Raw genomic sequence first — 20062 nt, 5'->3', positions numbered from 1 at the left:
TTACATGACCGGTGCTGCTTGTGCACAAGGTCATGTTATATACATCTCATGTGTTGGAAACCCCAAAAAGCACCCTGTTTTATATCATTTCTGTTTTCTGAATTAGATTTTCTCCTGAGAAGGAGTGAAACAGAATTATTTCCCTGTGCTTGACTTTCCCTAAATGCTATTTTAAATAGCAGGAAAGTGACACTAAGCAGACTCTGATGTGAATGAAATGTAACAAGCTATTTCTATGTACATCAAGATACAGTGTCACATAGGAATATCACAAAGAAAACTGCTTTTTGTCAAAGGATGCACACTTTCATCACTGCTTTAACCTAAATTTATGTGACCAAGAAAGTGCTTTTGTCTGTACATTCACTTATCTTATTTGCATTTAACAATTGTTAACATATTTAACAAAGATTAGAGCACTAATCTTTCATTTCAGTGCCAAATGATTTGACTGTCAGTGCCATATCTAACATTGAATCAGCAGTCCAATGCTCCATACACTCACTCACTGACAAATAGCCTGTAAACTGGAGATCTCTCTATGTCAGTTCATCTTATGCTACAACATATGTGCTATGCCAAATATATTGTTGTGTGTCATTTCTTCCTTACGTAGGACAGGCAAAACACAAAGCAGTCTGGGTCCATTTAAGTACTGTAAAGGCTGACCAAAAAAACAAAAAAGAAAAAAATACAAAAAAAGTGACTGTTTAGTTTGAATTTTACTTTATATTGCTTTGTGAAGAGAACACAAACCTTGCTTTGGACATCTTCATTACAGCATTTTTCAATGTGCTGTAATATAATATTTATAATAAATATTACAAATTAAAGTTTAATATACATTCTATTATATTTTACAAGTAACGGTGCACTGCACAATACGCAGTAAATACAGTTGATTTGAGCATTCATAGTATTCATCCTCTTTCTCTGTAAGTTTAGCATTCGTTTGCTCAGAGGTTGATGCGCTTGCTGCTTCCTGAGCAGTTCTTCTTTTCTACACTCTAGCGACCCGCTTCTTCTCTTCTTTCGTCTGCATCTTTTCACGTTAAAACTGATTAAGTCAGTGTTTGTGTTGCAGTTACTTAGTATGTTTTCTTTAACTTTTCACTTAAGCTGGCACTTTAGTCTTCAATCTATCTCAAGAATGATTTAAGATATGAAGAGGTAGGGGAAGTGACGGCAAAGGTGGTAGGAATGAGAACGGCGTCCGTACACATATGCAGCACAGCTGCCTTGCTGGCCGCTGCTGAGAGTTGATTCTACATTAAATTAAATAAAAATAAATACAGGAATAACCTTAGAGGTCAATCATCACCCCGAAAGCGGATAGTAGACGTCAGATAGTATATATGTACCACATTTCAGGTCAATATGTCAAATGGTTTGTGAGTTACAGGTGATTTAAAATCCTGGACAGACAAACGAACAGCCACGGTAGCGTATTATATGTAAAGATGAGTAAGAAAAATAATAATGTAAAATAGGAAAATGTGCATGTACTGTAAGGACATAAGAGGCTTTACAGACTGCAGAAGACCATTCAGTCTAAGAAGATTGTTTGGTGAGATTAAAGCTACATTGCCATAATATTTCATCCACATATTTTTAAACATTTTTGAGTTTCTATTTTTTCTATATGACTTTGTAAAAAAGTGGTTTCTGAATTATGTCTTCATAGCCCTTCCTCTTATTTTCCATCAGTAACCTTGAATATTTCATTAACAGGTATATAAAATAATTGTATTTGAATTACCATTCTCTTTTTGAAGACCTGGATTAGGTCTCCACACACCCTTCTCTGGTTAAGACTTTGTAAGTTTAATTGTCTTATTCTGTCAGAGTAGGAAATGTCCTTCAGTCTATGGAAGTACTTATTTGTTCATTTCTTGCACAGTTTGTAATGATACTTTGTCTTTTTTGTAACTACACCATTAATTTATTATACTACGTTTAAGCATTGTGGTAAAAAATTAGGCAGCAGACAGAAAAAGTTTTGGGGATATTCAAAAATCAGCAAAGGAAAAGTAATAAGTTTTTACATAAGCTGAGTTCACAACTGAACTGACTAACAGGTTGAGTCATCTCTATAAAATGGTGGATAAGAAGAAGAGGTGAAGTCTGGGAACAGGAACTGATGAGGAAGGATGGCAGATTCTGGGTACCGGAAATTATGTTATCAGGGTTTGCAGGAAGTGAGGTCAACAGTGGGAGGACCGGTGGTGATGTCATTGAGAGGCAGGGCCTTCGGCTGAACTGCAGAGAGGAGAGGGGAGAGAATCACGTGAGAGCACCAACCCCTGGTCTGGCTGACAAATAACACAATTTGAGCCTGTAAAGTGTCCCCAATGTGCGCACATGTGTGTGATAGTATTAGATTAAACACTATCTCAGATAACATTTGGTCCGACCCTACAGATTACTCTTTGTATTGTGTTAAATTTTCCAGTGTAGTTTTTACTCCACTTTGTGTTAGACTCTAACACTACACTACACCAACCTGTATAACACTGGCACTATCCAACTCCCTGAATGTTAAATAAAAAATACTCTAACACTTCTTTAACTCCCTGAAGTGTACACAGATTCAAATCTTCTGTTACACTGTGGGGTTTTATTTAATACTCTACAAGGTACAGTTAAAGTTAAGTTTACCCACTCTGTGATGTGTCAGGGACTACACTACAGTGTTCAGTTTCTTTACTGTGTATTGTTATGCATTATCCAGCTGAGTATTTACATATAATTCACATACATTATCGAATGATACATATTGCTCAACTGAGTTTTAACTTTACACGAGCTGTATATACCCGGCGTTGCCCGGGGCAGAAGTAACCTAATCGATCAAACACTTACATATATACCAAAGTAAACCTAATCGGTCAAACAGCTTCATATATACAGAAGCGAACCTAATTGGTCAAACAGTTATGCATGTGCAGAATGATTTTACAAACATTATGCGTGTTAACAATCATTAAAAAGAAAAGATTGAGGAACTGTTCTTCTATATGTGATGAAGCCACTAATAAGACAGATTTTTTTCAGGACCCAGCTGTTTCATAACTAAACTACTGCCACCCCAAAGTAATGCCTAATAGTGGTTTTTGGGGTAGCTGTGGAATAAAAAGGGTGTTTTTTAGTCAGTAAGAATCTGACAGTACCCTTCAGTACGGGCTGAAGGGTGCCTATGTAAGGTTTTTACATCCTTCCCGTATGGAAAAAAAAACATACTAAACTTTTTTTCATCATTACAGATAATCTCAGTCAAATCGAAGTACGCATTCTCAATTTATTTTTATCTAATTTTTACTTTTTCACAAAGCCATCCCATGCCAATTTGTATGAATAAACTTTTGCTAGAGAGTTAGCAAAAGTTTATTCATGCACATATTTTAATACGGATAATCTATCTCTAATCCAGGTTCTCATTTTCATTCTAATTTAAAATAATAATAGATACTCATTTTTTTCTTCTGTTTTAGAAAAACCAATCTATGCCACCTACGTCTTCGTCAAGTCAGCTTCATCCAGCTTCATCACATATAGAAGAAGAGTTCCTCAATCTTTTCTTTTTAATGATTGTTAACACGCATAATCTTTGTAAAATTATTCTGCACATGCATAACTGTTTGACCAATTAGGTTCGCTTCTGTATATATGAAGCTGTTTCATCGATTAGGTTTGCTTTTGTATTTATGTAACTGTTTGACCAATTAGGTTTGCTTATGTATATAGATTAGCTGTTTGTCCGATTAGGTTCGATTCTGTATATATGAAGCTGTTTATCTGATTAGGTTCGCTTTTTTTATATATGTAACTGTTTGACCGATTAGGTTTACTTTGGTATATATGTAAGTGTTTGACCGATTAGGTTACTTCTGCCCCGGGCAACGCCGGGTATATACAGCTCGTATATATATATAGCAAAATACCCGCGCTTCGCAGCGGAGAAGTAGTGTGTTAAAGAGGTTATGAAAAAAAAAGGAAACATTTTAAAAATAACGTAACATGATTGTCAATGTAATTGTGTTGTCATTGTTATAACTGTTGCTGTCTTTTATATATATATATATATATATATATATATATATATATATATATATATATTATATATATAATATACACACACACATAAACATTTATATACATATACATATATATACATATCTACATATACACATGTACATATATATACACACACATACATAAACACACACATAAGACTTACTGAGTGAAACGGGCTTTCATTGACAATCATGTTACGTTATTTTTAAAATGTTTCCTTTTTTTTTTCATAACCTCTTTAACACACTACTTCTCCGCTGCGAAGCGCGGGTATTTTGCTAGTATATATATATATATATATATATATATACATATACACACATACATGCAGTTTTAATAACACAGAAATCAATATAAACATTAACATCATTATCATATGAGAATATGAAGTAATATATAAGAAGCACATTTCATATAAATATAAATTATTAAACAGTAAAATCTTCTTCTGTAATTTGCTACCGTGGCAATTTGTGTGTCTGTCCAGGATTTTAAATGACCTGTAGCTCGCAAACCGTTGCACCTATACACTTGAAATGTGGTACACATATAGTACGTCACGTCTACTATCCGCTTTATGGGTGATGATTGTTTTAGTCTTTTTATCTTTATTTTATTTTATTGTACAATCAAGTCCTATCTGCGCACAGCAGGGCAGCCGTGGGCGGATGCGTATGGTGTATTCACTCGATGTTATCGTGCATTGCGCTGTCAGTGGTATTTTGATAAAAGAATTTGAACAACATATAAGAAGCGTATAAATTATTAAACAGTAAAACATTAACATTTAAGAAGTAAAGTTACATTAAGTACTACTGCTGTGCCTTCGGGTATACCTCATTTTTTGTTTGCCCATTACATGCTTAAATGTATACATTTTTTGGTGCACCTACCCGAGAACACGCGACATATAACCGAGCGTGGGAGAAGCATGGATTTTAAACACGCGTTGAGTTGATGTGCTGGTCTCCCTCGTGAAATAACTGGTAATGTTTGACTAAAATCTACAGCGAGTAAAACGACATTAGCTCGTATTTTTTTTTTTTACGATCTCGGAGATGTTGCTTTTTTCGGTTCAAGGCTTCATAAGCTCTTTTATGTTGTATGGTGTACTTATCCCAAACCATCATCTTTGAATGTTGCAAGACTTTCGCCTTGTATGTAGATCGGGGTAATTACATTCATTGCATTCCTAGTCTGAATCACATTGTGATTGTATGGGTGGTTACCTGGCACTGTAGGGTTGCCACCCGTCCTTTAAAATACGGAATCGTGCCGCGTTTGAGAATGAAATTGCGCGTCCCGTTTTGAATCAATACTGGACGGGATTTATCCCGTATTTTTTTTATCATTTTTTTTTTAAAGCAGCGTCTCATGCAAATCATCCCACACGCATTTTATGAAGATGCCTCCTTTCCTACTTTTGATTGGGTAATACTTGATGTCATCGTTAGTTTGATTGGTGTTTTTAACTGTCCAGTGAGTAGGGTGTGTCTTTCAACCGTAAGCAGATTTTTTTGCACTGGTATCACTGACCTCGACGACGGCGACGTTATACGTCAAAAATAAATTACGATAAATGACGATTTTAGCGATACTTTATTACGACGGCGGCTACATAGACACGATCAAATAAAAACAAAAAAATCAAATAATCATTCTACATTTTCAAAACGTCGAAAAAACGACGGAATGAAAAAAAAGGCCCACCCGACGACCCACCCATTCCATTTTTATATATATAGATTAAGTACCGTGGAGATTTGTGATGCTGCTGAAAGCTTACCATTTGTTATGATTAAAAAAAAGAATCTATCTTGTTAAAGTTGCTAAATTCAAACCAATCAATCACAGATTGCTCACTTTAATATTTCCAATATGTAATGCCTCGAAAGTCACTTAGACGACGTCAAAGAAAGGGTGGGTCCTGCTCAAAGCTGTCATATGTAAATGGGTGGAGTTTAACATTGAACTTAACTCCACAATTTAACTCCAGCTTTTAATATCAGCACTGAGAGACATTTTACTCTTTAGGGTGTTAATTTTGTACAGTCAGTGTTAAAAAAAAAAAGTTAACATGGTGATTGAAACACTATCATTTCTACTATGTAGTAGATCAGAATACTCAGTATAATGCAGTGCCGTGTCTGAGTAAGACATCCCTTGATTTATATACAACAAAACCACTTTCAAAATGTGCACACTATTGGTTCTATGGGTCAGCAGTACTTATGAAGTATTTATAATTAATGTTCCTAATTCCAGCCCGCAGAGCTTTGAACTTCTCTGCATTAAAATGTATCTGTCAAGAGTTCACACAGTATTAAAAACAGTCTATGGGTCTCATTTATAAAACTTTGCCTGGATTGGAGTATGAAAATATGCTTATACCAAAAAACAGGAAAATGCAAACACCAAAAAACCTGGTGTATGCACATTTCTACACAATTTACCTTTATAAATCACAATCACCTTGTAAATATTGTGACAAATGTAGAGGGCGTAGCAGCCACTCACCCCAACACAGACAGACGCAGGAGGCACACTGATAAAACACAAATGTTTTATTTTCCTTACTTCACCTGTGGGCAACGCCTTCCCCGTTTCCCACAGGCACAACACAGTCCCAATAAGCACAACAGCTAAACACAAAACTCAATTCCTCTATTCTTTTCTCCTCTTTTGTCTCCTCCACTCCTCCTAGCAAGCTTTGTCTATAACCCCCCCGCGCCCCCCCCCCCCCCCCCCCCGCCAACCCAAAAGTGGTGACTGCTGGCTCCTTTAATAACGTCCTGGGAAGTCCTCCAAATTCTCGTTGCCCCACTTCCGGCTGCACTTCTGGGTGTGGTGGAAGAACCGTCCACACGGGCTCTGGAAGCAGCTGCAGTGTCCCTTGACAGCACCTCTCAGATCCCAACAGGGCTGCAGATAACTCCATCTCCCATGAAGCCCAGCAAGAGTTCAAGGCACCACTGCAACCCATGGGGGCTAACATCTAGCGTCCTGGGAGAGGTACAGTTATGCCCATGCTTGCTCCCCCGGTCCTCTCAGCAAAGAGGCTTCCTGGCTGGGTAAGGACCCTGGCCGTCTGTGACAATGTACATATGTAAATACCCCTTAAACTCCACCCAGTTGCCACCATGAAAAAAACACATACCTGTATGAACTATGCCATCATGATGCAACACACCTTCACCGGATGGCAAAGCAGCCTCTCTCCTGATCCATCATGTTACACTCTGCACCTGAGGGTACCAGGAGCATGAGTGGCATTGTCGTTCCTCTCCCCTTCACTCTGAGGTCTGCAAAGGTGTAAGGCACAAGCATCTGAATGGGTACCCACTATCACCTGTAATGACATGATTGCTATTACAGTGAAAAGAATAAGCCATATGAGAAAGGGAGGGTTCAATCAGATATCTTACCAACAAGCCAGTCACCACATACAGTACTATCATGTCTGACAAAGCTACTTTGGCTCCAAATAAATGAATTATGGGGCAGCCCAGGCCGCTGAGACATGACTTTTGTCAGTCTCATCTTGACATCACAGATGACTTGTCCGTTAATGGAATGTCACTGCTTACAATTAAAAAAAGGAGCTGCTTTCTTTCTAGGTGCCCTTATTGCAATATGAATTCAGCAAAGTGTTTCGATTCTATTAGGAAAACCGGACACTGCTACAAACTGCCTTTTGATGTTGGCAAAATCCCGTTATGTTTAATATATTTACACCCACAACCATGGGAAAACTGAATGTAACACCTCGTCAGTCAGTTAATGGCTTCCAGCACAGCAGGCATGACGGAGTTAAGTTTGCCTGAGACATTCATGACCTATCGGCCAGTTCGTTGAGACAGGACAACGGGTAGGCTAAACTGATGAAAAAAAAATGTTCCTCATTGCAAGTACTCAGCACTTGCCCTCTTAAAAGGGAACTAAAATAGAGTCTATACACCACATTAATTCATTTTAAGGTTTAATGTTTGTCACATCAATAAACATTATAATAATGGCTGTGTGATATGAATTATTATATGCATGAGTAGTCAGTTAGCTGTTTTTTCTTTGATTCCCTACTTTTATCAAGGTTGTCATCATCTCCCAGTTTCTGCAAAATTTTGCATACAAATGGGTCAGATTTGTCATAAATATGTGCACATTCTATTATCAAGTATTATTTTAAAAATTCTGACATTTGCTTGGAAAGCTGTATGCGTACATTTTGGGCCACTTTTTCTGCGTATGAAAATTTCATAAATTTGACCCCAGTTATTTTGAATTTCTTCTGCTGCCTGCATAGTATTTGCTATTTCTCCAGCTTCATAAGTTGCCCCTAATAGCAATTCTTTCTAAATTCATCTTTGTTGTAGAAATATATAAAAAAAAACTTTTTTGAAACTCCTTAAATGATGTTGTATACTTTGCTTTTGTCGACTACTTCAAAAATGTCTTGCAGGATCTTCCTCTTGTAAACTGTCATAAAATATTAACTTAATAAAAAATACTTTATAATGGAGGTGGCATGGTGGTGCTGCTGCTTCACAAATCCAGCATTTTGGGTTTGAATCTCATGAATTAATTATTGCTCATGTAGAGTCTCGACCTTCTCCCCACTTTTGCTTGGGTTTTCCTCTGGGTACTTCAGTTTTCCTTCCACATCCTCAAAGACATGTAGCTACATTAGGAGGTAATTCCAAATTAGTCCTATGATTGACTGGCATCCTCTCCAGGGCTGTTCTCTGCCATGCACCCAGGGATGCTGAGATCCAGCTCCCCATGATGCTGAATTGGATTTTGAAATCCTGTTAATAATTTTGATTTATAACGTATAATGTATTCCTGAATATTGTTTATATTATCATATTAGAGGGCATACCCAGAGCTGCCTATGGTGGAATAAAGTGTATGTACAGTCTCTATATAAATTTACCAGCAGAAAAACCTTTGTCCTCAAGCCAAAATTTCACTGAGAAAATCCCCCATGGGGAGCAACTTTGCATGACTGTGCCAAGCCCCAAAAATGCCTCCTATGAGCACTTCTATAAAAAGTGAAGGTGTGGACACTAAATAAATATCTATTTTGACACACCTTAGAACTGGACACACTATACTTAAATATTGTTTATGTCTTATTTGAAAAGATCACTCATGGTTGTAAAAGTATTGTCATAAATATAGAACAGCTGAATATATAATGTTACAGTGTGACACATATAAAGTACAAAGAAATTCAGGCTACATTACAATCATTGAGGGATACATAATTTTAATTAAAAATGTGTTAAATTATGGAATTAAGTTTAATTATTTTTTAATGTGAAAGGAAAAAGAAGGAATGTGAGGTTTTCTTCTCCTCCACCATGTTTTGCAGTAGTGGTCCTCAGGTTTAGTGCTGTCGTTCCACTGTGGCTGGCAGTTTTCTTTCCCACCAGTGTAACAAATCAGACTTATTTCTAATTGATGTAACTGTGTAATTAGAAAGTGTGGTGAACGGCCAGGACCCATGCCCTACCAAGACGCCCCTTCAACACTGGATCCGGGGGAACAGCCATGGGATGCACTCTACGTCCCCTGGAACACTTGGTGGCAGCCCCCCAGGGTTGCATCAGGGCCCATAGCATGGAACACTGGAGCTCATCCTGGTTGGGCTCCGTGGCCACCGCCAGGGGGAGCTGCAAGGCGACAACGCAGCCACAGCTAGAAGTACAGTCAAATTGAGGTTAATTACCACCTGAAGCACTTCCGGGTGGAGTATAAAGGGAGCCTGAAGCCACTACTCAGGGTGCCAGAGTCGGTAGGAGGTGGAGGACGAAGCTGCCCTGGGAGGAGGGGAGGAAGAGAAGAGTGTGATTTGGGGTGTAATTTACTTTGGGGTGTTTTTGGGACTGTGTTAGGGCCAGTGGGACACGGGGAAGAAAAAATAAATCTTTTGTGTTTATTTTACCCGTGCCTCTGGTGTCAGTCTGTGTTGGGTCGGTGCCAATAAAGTGCCTTATCACAAAAGACAGTTTTCTATTTTGCATGCTTTCATTTTTTGACATTTATCTGGAGTATTATTTTGTATTTATCATAATATACTAAATTAATACTTACTTCAAGTGAAATTCAATATCATTTGTACATACCATGCACACCTATTACACTGCTCATCACTTTATTGTCAGTATTTTTATACACTTGTCTTTTGTGGGAGTTGCTGCCACAGTTGTACCCCAGGAATGAACTTGTGAACCACTGTTGTATGCCACACTCCACACCTATGCTGGCAGTAAGCAAGCACCCAAGAGTCAACATGGCACATGCGCATTTCGACACTCCATGTCAGTACACAGTATTGCTATTCATTTCCCTGCCTTTTACAAATCGCCATAGGTGCTGCCTATTGAGATGGTGCAATCCTAGAGCAATACTAGAGAAAAGTTGTGATTTTAAAGATGAGTTGAAAAATCCATACTGGTTACATTTGACTCTACAGAAACTCAGACCGCAGTTAAGTGTCTCAGCTTTGTATTTTGGCTCATATGTGGTATCTAATTTGACTGTTCATATTAACTTTGCAAGTGATACAAATCTGTTATGACTGTGTACCAACATCTATACTAAATCTGTCAAATTAATAAAAATTAAATAATCAAACAGATGTAACTTGGTCACTGCTCAATGATGTTTTGTGCTGAATCATCACTGTTGAATCTATCTGCAAAACATGTAGCAACTGGACTGTTTTGGCAGTTTTTTTTTTTTTTTAATTTCACATTTCTGTAAAATAATCTATGTCACATTATCAATAGATGGGTTTTAGGGGACCATGCTTTTATTAAAATAAACTTTTTCTGGCCACCAGGTTGCCCTGACCTAAACGTTTTTGAATTTCCAGAACATATCATGCTGTACTTGGGACTACTTCTTACTTGTCTATGTGCTACAGTATCTTGTCTTCTTATTTTGTTTTTGTTCTTTGTCACTTGATTGCCTTTCATGATTTGGCTGATGCTCAGCAGATGCTGCTACTCTTCTTTTTTTTTGTGCCATCATGGTGGTTGTTATGTGGTCTTCCAAACTCTTTGCCATAAATACACAAACAAAGGTCACTTTTCTGCCCTATGGCCACCATTTTGCCACTATCTCGTTTTTTTTTTTTTTTTTTTTAATTCATCAGCTTTTGATTAAGACAAAGATCGTGTAGTCTAGCCTCACTTGGGGAGGCAAAATGTAGGCAGGTTTTGGGGTGGAGAGAAAGAAAGCAAGTTACTTCTTTTTATTCTTTTTACCACCACAGCTGTAAGTGCCAACATAATAATGAGCTCTTTAGCCATAATACCTGGCAATAATATTAAATCAAGGTTAAAGATAATTCATGAAACAACACACCACTTTTGCTTAAGATTACAAAATGTCTTCAAAAGCTCAGAAGCAGTGTCTCTCTGACCAAACAGCGAACTTTGTAAGCTGGAATGTCAAAGATGTCAATCACAATCTAAAGAAAAAAGTATTCTCCCACCCAACAGGCCTAAATGCTAAAATAGTATTGTTACAGGAGACTCACTTAAACAATAAGGACCAGTTCTGACTGCTAAGAGAATGAAGCAGACAAATGTTTCACTCCAGCTATACAAAGAAACCTAGAGATGTGGGAATCTTAATACATAAAACAATCTCATTTGTAGCATCAGATGTAGTAGCTGATCCTGAAGGGTGATACAGTGCATCCGGAAAGTATTCACAGCGCATCACTTTTTCCACATATTGTTATGTTACAGCCTTATTCCAAAATGGATTAAATTCATTTTTTTCCTCAGAATTCTACACATAACACCCCATAATGACAATGTGAAAAAAGTTTACTTTTTGCAAATTTATTAAAAATAAAAAACTAAGAAATCACATGTACATAAGTATTCACAGCCTTTGCCATGAAGCTCGAAATTGAGCTCAGGTGCATCCTGTTTCCCCTGATCATACTTGAGATGTTTCTGCAGCTTACTTGAAGTCCACCTGTGGTAAATTCAGTTGATTGGACATGATTTGGAAAGGCACACACCTGTCTATATAAGGTCCCACAGTTGACAGTTCATGTCAGAGCACAAACCATGAAGTCAAAGGAATTGTCTGTAGACCTCCGAGACAGGATTGTTTTGAGGCACAAATCTGGGGAAGGTTACAGAAAAATTTCTGCTAATTTTGAAGGTCCCAATGAGCACAGTGGCCTCCATCATCCGTAAGTGGAAGAAGTTCGAAACCACCAGGACTCGGTCATCTAAACTGAGCGATCAGGGGAGAAGGGCCTTAGAAAGGGAGGTGACCAAGAACCCGATGATCACTCTGTCAGAGCTCCAGAGATCCTCTGTGGAGAGAGGAGAACCTTCCAGAAGGACAACCATCTCTGCAGCAATCCACCAATCAGGCCTGTATGATAGAGTGGCCAGACAGAAGCCACTCCTTAGTAAAAGGCACATGGCAGCCCGCCTGAAGTTTGCCAAAAGGCACCTGAAGGACTCTCAGACCATGAGAAAGAAAATTCTCTGGTCTGATGAGACAAAGATTGAACTCTTTGGTGTGAATGCCAGGCATCACGTTTGGAGGAAACCAGGCACCGCTCATCACCAGGCCAATACCATCCCTACAGTGAAGCGGATGCTGTGGGGATGTTTTTCAGCGGCAGGAACTGGGAGACTAGTCAGGATAAAGGGAAAGATGACTGCAGCAATGTACAGAGACATCCTGGATGAAAACCTGCTCCACAGCGCTCTTGACCTCAGACTGGGGCAACGGTTCATCTTTCAGCAGGACAACGACCCTAGATATCAAACACAGATATCAAAGGAGTGGCTTCAGGACAACTCTGTGAATGTCCTTGAGTGGCCCAGCCAGAGCCCAGACTTGAATCCGATTGAACATCTCTGGAGAGATCTTAAAATGGCTGTGCACCGACGCTTCCCATCCAACCTGATGGAGCTTGAGAGGTGCTGCAAAGAGGAATGGGCGGAATTGGCCAAGGATAGGTGTGCCAAGCTTGTGGCATCATATTCAAAAAGACTTGAGGCTGTAATTGCTGCCAAAGGTGCATCGACAAAGTATTGAGCAAAGGCTGTGAATACTTATGTACATGTGATTTCTCAGTTTTTTTTATTTTTAATAAATTTGCAAAAACCTCAAGTAAACTTTTTTCATGTTGTCATTATGGGGTGTTGTGTGTATGTGTTGTGTTGAATTTAATCCATTTTAGAATAACGCTGTAACATAACAAAATGTGGAAAAAGTGATGCGCTGTGAATACTTTCCGGATGCACTGTATGTCATGGTGATAGATAATTTATTCAAATATAAAATAATTTTGATAAATATCTATGAACCAAATGTGGATAACAGAGATTTTATCCAAAACATATTTGCATCAATTCCCAATATGAGCATTCATAAAATTGAGACATTAACTGTGTTTAAAATCCAGAACTGAATAGATCTGCAGCTGCAGTGGCGATAACATCTAATACTGCAAAGACAATCACACAGTTTGTAATGGGTTATAATTTATCAGACCAAGAATATTCCTTGTCACCAGTAGATCAGAGTTACTCAAGAATTGATTATTTCTTTAATAATAATAATTTATTGCCCACTATCAAATTCTGTAAGTATAACGCTATTATTATCTTTGATCCTGCCCCTCATATCGTGAAGCTTGAATCACTATGTTCTATACACTCATTTCGTAGCTGGCATCTTAATCCCCTGTCATTAGCAGATGTGAACTTTACAGAATTCATCTCCAAACAAGTTGATTATTTTTAGAGACAAATGCATTCTCAGAGGACTGAAGGCATTTTTAAAAGGACACATTATATCTTTTCCACAAAAATAACTGGAGACCAAGAAGGTGCCAGAGTTAATCAGTGAAATTACCAGAATAGATAAAGAATATGCCAGGTCTCCAAATGAGGTACTGTATAGAAATAGACTGGCTTGGAAATGGAGGTCAGAATTTAAACTCTTAACAACAGAAGAAATAGAACAGTTAATCTTTATATTGCGACATCATTACTATGAACGTAGAGTGAAGGCTAATAAGATCTTGCTTGTGGTTTGTTGAGCTAAGAAGTTCACAAAGTAATATCAGAAATTACCAGCATAGATGGAGATAAAATCATTGACCATAAAAACCTACCCAATATTCCTCACCTCCCAGTCATTTCTATTCCAGAAGAAATACTGATCAGTCTTGAAGACTCAGACAGCATCTCAACAACATATAAAAACATATTATTAAAGTCTCTTCCTTTCAAAAATACTAGGGTACAGTGGGAAAAGGAGCTTTCACTTAATATCTCAGAAAAGAGTGGAAGTCAGTCATGCATAGAATATACTCTAGCACCATATGTGCACAACATTCAATCATTGAACTTAAAATCTTTCATCAATCACATTTATCTTGTTTAAATTTGCCCAAAATGTATCCAGGTCAAGATCCATCCTGTGAGCGTTGATATCTATTTCCAGCCTCAGTGGGCCGCATGTTTTGGAAGTGCACCAAATTAACATCATTTTGGAGAAAAATCTTTTAAAGCCTATCAGACAGTCTTGCTGTCACAATCACTTCAAACCCATTAACAGCTGTCTTTGGTGTATTCCCAGATGGGTTTAAAATGGAGGACACATTGATTGTTATTGCCAATGTAGACTTATCTTGCACAACTGGAAGAATCCCAACCCACCTTTTATAAGTCAGTGGGTAACTGATGTTCTATACAGTACTATTTGAAACTGGAAAAAAAATCTAATTCTCACTTAGAGGATCTGTTCAAAACTTTTTCAAAATATGGCAAGATGCAATTAATAAAAATTTAGAATAAGCATTTATAGTAGTGAAAAGGATATTTTCCATCCATTTTCCAACCCGCTGAATCCGAACACAGGGTCACGGGGGTCTGCTGGAGCCAATCCCAGCCAACACAGGGCACAAGGCAGGAACCAATCCCGGGCAGGGTGCCAACCCACCGCAGGACACACACAAACACACCCACACACCAAGCACACACTAGGGCCAATTTAGAATCGCCAATCCACCTAACCTGCATGTCTTTGGACTGTGGGAGGAAACCCACACAGACACGGGGAGAACATGCAAACTCCACGCAGGGAGGACCCGGGAAGCGAACCCAGGTGGATATTTTCCTTTTTTTCAAATTATTTTTCCCATGCTGTTGGCTCTCCTCTCTTTTGTTCTCGGGAGGAGATTGAATTTATTTTTGTTAAGTTCGACTTGACTGTACGGTATATTATTTTTCGCAATTAAAATAAAAACTATCCAGATCAATGTTCTAGCCCGATTCGTTTGACAGTAACGGCAGGCAAACAAACCTTAGCATTTTATATAGACAGACAGATATATAAAACATTTTCGGATATCTGAAAATAGAAAAGCTGTTAAAAATAACAATAATAGAAAGTGATCTTCCGATATTAGAAAATGTATATGAGGTAAATGTACGATATAATAAAAAGTGTTTTTCAGATATCCTGCAATGCATTCTGTGATAGCTGAAAATGTACTTGAAATGTGCCTTCTACCCTTAGCGGTCGACTCTAAATACCGGCGGCTACTCATAAATACAGACACGGACACTTCAGTCTCGTAGATAGGATTAGGCCCCGCCCCCGTTATCTGTGCGACTTCAGAAGTAGACAGACAGACGATAATATTATTTCGGAGTAAAATGCGTAATTACTTAGTCAAACAGACATATCTCGAGCTATCTATCAATCTATGTATCATATTGCTTCATTAGTTCTCTATAAATCAGGCGTTGACATAATCGCCTCACTTCCCGCCCAAGCGTGACGCTCATACCGTGCGCCTCCAGCTGGAAGGACCACTGCTGAAGCGAAAATGGCGGAAAGGAGGCGAGGCTTTGTGGGTGATTGAAAACAAGTGGTGATCGCCTTTGAATGCTGACAAGCAAACACAGATAGTAGAAAAAAATATCGCACGAAGTGAAAATCTGGCTGCCAAACCGAAAGGTAGGCTGAGCTAATGTCGGAAACAACACTCTGCCATATACCTGTCTGTCGCTCATGTGACTGGCGTTCGGAAGAAATATGTCTACAGCTGGCATGCGAAAACTTAATTTTCATACATTCATTACCTGAATATCTGCTAATAACCTGTTTTTCGCGATACGCATCGATTATCTTGCACACTGGTAGAGATGCACTATTTTCATTGTCTTATTACCGAGAATGCTGCTTTAAAAAAAAAAAATGTTGGTCACCTCTTCAAAAAGATGCTTATTCGGGAGTGCTTTTAATAAATTTGTGTCTTCGTTACTTTTGCTTCATGTTTTAAACGTTGAATCTTATACGACATGATGGTGCAACGTGTGAGCTGCTGCTACGTAAGTTAATGAATGTGCATAATATCGCGGCACGAGCTTTTGTTAAACTTTTTTTTTTTTTTTTTTTTAAATAATTGTTTGACAAAGCCGCACTGTTCTTTGAATTCGATCGCCGGCAAAAGTGGAAAGTTGTATGGCAGTTTTTCAGTATTTTCCTTTTGGCGTTAAACTACTCAAATTATAAGGAAAATACCAAGTTAGGATTGATAGTAGGCGAATCATTACCGATTCGGTCAAAAAAAAAAGTTGATGGCAAAGGGAAGTTTTTCTTTGTTTACTGTGTTTCCATGTATAAGGTGTAGGGATTTAACTCTTTACGCGGAAGATTAAATCTACTTTACTTTTCTCTACTACTAATATGCATGCTGCCCCTGTCTCCATTAGCTCGCTTACCAAAATGTTTTTTTTTTTTTTGGTGTTTTATTTTGAATTTTAGGTACGCATGTTTGCAATTTCACTGGAATATAGGAATTTCCATTGGCGCTTAACTCCAGCAACTCGGCTTGTACTATGTAACAGTCTGCGTTTGTACAAAAATAAAAGTTTTCACAACACTTTTGTATACATTTAGATCGTGTGGCTGCAGGTTTTCATTATAACCCTTTTCCAAATCAGTGACCAGTTTTCACTGCTAATGAACGTTTCCTTCATTTTAATAACCCAGTTTTAAGGATTCGGTCATCTGAATTGATTTCTTCATTAAATGACAGCTAAACAGAATTGAGACGTGCAAGGAGCCAATAGATGACCAGCCATCTTCGTAATGAGAAGTCGATTTTTGCTGTAAATTAAACCCATCATTTAATTCCATTGCTTGTTGCTTTTCTGATTCTGCCACAGCAGACATTTCCAAAACTTATGATTTTTTACATTTTTTATTTATTTTTAGAACACCATCAAAATGCTGTGGTGACCTGCGCAGATCAACCCTGCTTTACCTCCCGTTTCTTTATTTTCATATACTCTGGTGAACTGTTCATGTGTCAGGTTGTTTTGTTAAATTATGGAAAAAGAAACAACTAAGCTGTCGGAGTCAACTTAATTAAAAGTATGGTAAAAGAAGTCAATTAGGAGAAGGATCAGGTCGCTAATTAAGAGGTTGGGAGCATGCACGTTGCCGCACCCACCACACAACGAAATACCCGGAGTGAGATCTGAGTGCAGCTGTGCAATGGGTGACACATCAGCACCACACTGAAGAGTGTTAAGGTTTTTTTTTTATTTTTTTTACAGTGGTTAGAGTGCCAATCCTGCCACCAACCCCCAGGTTTTCCCTGCAAGTTGGAGTCGGAGGACCTGCTTGCAGGACTGGAGGCAGATTTTGCAGATTAATGTCATACCCAGGACGGAACAATTGCAGGTTAAGGGCCTAGCTCAAGGGTCCATCAGAGTAGAGTCTTTTCTGGCATTTATGGGATTGTGCAAATCCCTAGCCTCCGAGCCAACACTCCGCCATTAATTAAGAAGATGGTGAAAATGAAATCCTGTGGCCCTCCAGGACACCCTTAATTTAAATGGAGGCAAATGGTGTGGTTTTTTTTATGTGTATTAATTACTGCTGCTGCATGGCATAAAATATATTTCTTTTTGTAATCTTGGTAAGATTTGTAGTATAAAAGTTGCAAATTTGAAAGTTGCCCACTTGACTTGTATGAGATGTGGTTGAAATCGGGGGTTGCAAGAGAACAGTAAAGCCTCGGCATCATTGTTTCTCTAAACACAAGTAGACAAAGTATACAAATAGTTTAAATTGAATATTTTATTTAATTGGACAGTTGCATCACTAACTTTAGCATAAAACAAGACACCACACGCCTATATTTTACCGATTCCCATTTTTTCTAAGTTTTGCAAAAAGATATAATTTTGACACCTTGTAACCCATTAGTGGACCTCTGGGGTCAGTTGATGTGGCATCCACAAGTTCCAAGTCTTTCTGATCATTTTTGCTGAGGGCACCTGTTGGTTTACTTTTTACCGTAAGGGAGTTTCCTGCACAAAATATGCTCCAAAAGTGACCTGAAAATTAGGTTACTGGGTTTAGAGGGCCAAAAAAGGGGAGTGGGGGGTTAAAATGCCTGATGTCTTGCATAACTAAACATCAGTGGTGAGCTGAACAGTATATCGTATGATGAGCCAGAAGGTGCTGGGCAAAAAAAACCAAAAAAAGGTAAATGATTTGAAAATATGAATGTGGTATGACCAGTTGGGTAATGATCAGTCTGTTTTAGCTATATGTTTGCACTTGACATATTGGTGTATTCTCCTGAAACTGACATTTGAAGATGGGTGATTAAGAATGAAGATGTTTGTTTGTTTTTCTTTATTTTTCCTTTTAAAGTTTATTTGAATTGTTCTTTCCTGCAGGGTGAAACATTGGCAAGAGTATAGGTTTATTTGGCTGAGTTTTTGTACATGCAATGTTTGTTACATCTTGATTTTTGTTTGCAAGTAAAATTGGCGATGTGCACTAAACTCATCCAAAAATATATTGCATGCTTATGATGTAACGGAGGACTTTTTTTGGAATTTATTTTATAATTATAGGATTTTAATACTTTTATTCCAAAAAAAAAAAAAAAGTATTTAAATTGGATTAAGTGGTTTAGCTAATGTCATATTGTTGTATATCTAGTGATGTGTTTTAAAAGTTACAAAAAGTTTTGCCATTGTTTGCTGCCAGAACATAAAGTGGTGTTCAGGGTGATGATTGTAGATGGTCGTAGAGTTGGCTCAGAAACAGGAAGTGGAAGGTGATGGTGTGGGGAACCTTATCAGAATTGGCTGATGTTAAGAGTGGTGTTGTGCAGAGGTCAGTGCTAGTGCTTACACATAGGAAGTGAAATTGTTAGGTTTGAATACACAACGGGAGGTCTGAAAATTGAAAGTACACCTTATTAAAAGGGGGTGGCGCAGTGGTAGCGCTGCTGCCTCGCAGTAAGGAGACCTGGATTCGCTTCCTGGTTTCTCCCTGCTTAGAGTATGTATGTTTTCCCCTTGTTTGCGTGGGTTTCCTTCAGGTGCTCCGGTTTCCTCCCGCAGTCCAAAGACATGCAGGTTAGGTGTATTGACGATCCTAAATTCTTTGGGGTGTGTGTGCCCTGCAGTGGGCTGGCGCTCTGCCCGGGCTTTGTTCCTGCCTTGCGCCCTGTGCTGGCTGGGAATGGCTCCAGCAGACCCCCATGACCCTGTGTTAGGATATAACCGGTTGGACAATGACTAACTGACTGACCTTATAAGAAGGATTTAGGAGTCATAGTGTGTTCAGAAGCCATTAAGAAGGCTAACAGAATGCTAGGTTACATAGCACGGTGTATAGAGTATAAGTCCAAGGAGGTTATGCTCAAGCTTTATAATATATCGGCGAGGCCTAATCTCAAGTACTGTAAGCAGTTTTGGCTGTCATGCTACAAAAATGACGTAGCAATGCTAAAAAAAGTCCAGAGAAGAGCGACCAGACTCATTTCAGTGCTCCTGGGGGATGTGTTATGAATAAAGATTAAAGAGCTGAGACTTTTCAGTTTAAGAAAAAGATTAAGAGGTGACATGATTTAGTTGTTTAAAATTCTGAAGGGAATTAGTGCAGTGGATCG

General features: G+C 38.3%; 1 protein-coding gene across 3 annotated transcripts in view; it reads left to right on the top strand.

The window, feature by feature from the left end:
* The first annotated feature begins 15947 nt into the window (after positions 1-15947).
* The window catches only part of atg16l1 (ATG16 autophagy related 16-like 1 (S. cerevisiae)), a 73253-nt gene continuing 69138 nt past the window's right edge, over positions 15948-20062 (top strand). For all 3 annotated transcript variants that reach the window (XM_051923581.1, XM_028794801.2, XM_028794800.2), the window contains exon 1: positions 15948-16095. The gene's annotated coding sequence lies outside the window, so the exon portion shown is untranslated. The remainder of the gene's footprint in view (positions 16096-20062) is intronic.

Source organism: Erpetoichthys calabaricus, chromosome 2, assembly GCF_900747795.2.
Source record: "Erpetoichthys calabaricus chromosome 2, fErpCal1.3, whole genome shotgun sequence".
Classification (NCBI taxonomy): Eukaryota; Metazoa; Chordata; class Cladistia; order Polypteriformes; family Polypteridae; genus Erpetoichthys; species Erpetoichthys calabaricus.
Note: the sequence above shows the minus strand (reverse complement) of the source record. Positions and strands in the feature narration are given on the sequence as shown.